The following is a 1,321-nucleotide window of genomic DNA, read 5'->3' on the forward strand; positions in this document are numbered from 1 at the left end:
ATGAGCCAAAGCTTAGTGACCGAATGAAAGGATATTCGGCCGGGAATGGGGCCGAATGGAAGCCGTGACCGCGGACGCTGGGACGTCCGGGTCGCCTCTCCTGCCGCTAGTCGGACAACCTCATCAGACCGCTCGACCTCATTTTCGAAAATCTTTGCATTCCTTGCTTTCGATATATACCACATAAGCTAATGGAACGCTGAAACCTAGGAACTTGGATTTGTAGGACCCAAAAAATAATCCACATTTTTGTACATGAACTACGTCGGAAAGGAGTTTGGCCCAACCGGTACATGTGATAACGCCTATGCCTAACGGCGAAAATCGCATGATTGATTGTTTCCTCCGCAGCACCACACTAAGCACAATCCAAATCATAAGCAATACCTCGCCGACTTTAATTTTCCAATACCAAAATGCATCCTGATATGTCTATATTTTGTCTCTCCTCAGCATATATTTATCATGCATTTAGCTAGGATAACTGATTGTTTTACATCATTTTCTAAGTCTTTTCTATACACTATGCATGTCTAGGTAGTTCTTGCATCATCCTTGCATACGTTGTGCATTTCAGAGTATTTCAGGTATTGAGGAGATGTTGGAAGCGCATCCGTCCGAGCCATGCTCCCCAGCCTCCGACCGAGCTATGCTCCTGTAACACCCGCGTCCCGCGATCCGAAAGAAGGGGCAGTTTGTTTTAAGGAAATCGATAGCTATATGAGCTTAAGTAGCTAAGCTACTAGCTCAAATAGCTGGAATACGAGCTAAATGAGCTGAACAAGCTCGATGAACAAGTAGTTCAGCTGCGGACAGCTATCGGCCAGCTATGGACAGCTATCGGCCAGCTATGAACAGCTATAGGCCAGCTGAGGACAGCTATGGACCAGCTGCGGACAGCTAGGCCAGCTAGAATCAGCTCGTCCAGCTAGCGTCCAGCTAGCGTCAGCTCGACTAAGCTCGGCCAGCTGGACGGTGGTGGACAGTCTCCGGGCCAGCTGGAGAGCTCGTGGACGGTAATGGGACGGCATGACCGAACGGGCATGGCCGGACAGGCACGGACGGACAGGCATGTCCGAACGTGCACGAATGAAGGGCCTTGATGGACAGGTGCCTTTTGGAGCCTAGACTTCGGCCAGGGCACTATAAATAGAGGGCAAGGCCTTCATTCCAACACACCATCATCCTTCCATCGTCCATCTAGGCCTAAGAAGAAAAGGGGGTGCGGCTCGGCGAGTATACTCGTCCGAACTGATGCGCATGCTACCTCTCTATCGAAGGTACGATGAGACGAGCGACGGTTCGGCAAGCGGGCCGATCC

Source organism: Camelina sativa, chromosome 3, assembly GCF_000633955.1.
Source record: "Camelina sativa cultivar DH55 chromosome 3, Cs, whole genome shotgun sequence".
In the NCBI taxonomy this organism is placed as follows: Eukaryota; Viridiplantae; Streptophyta; class Magnoliopsida; order Brassicales; family Brassicaceae; genus Camelina; species Camelina sativa.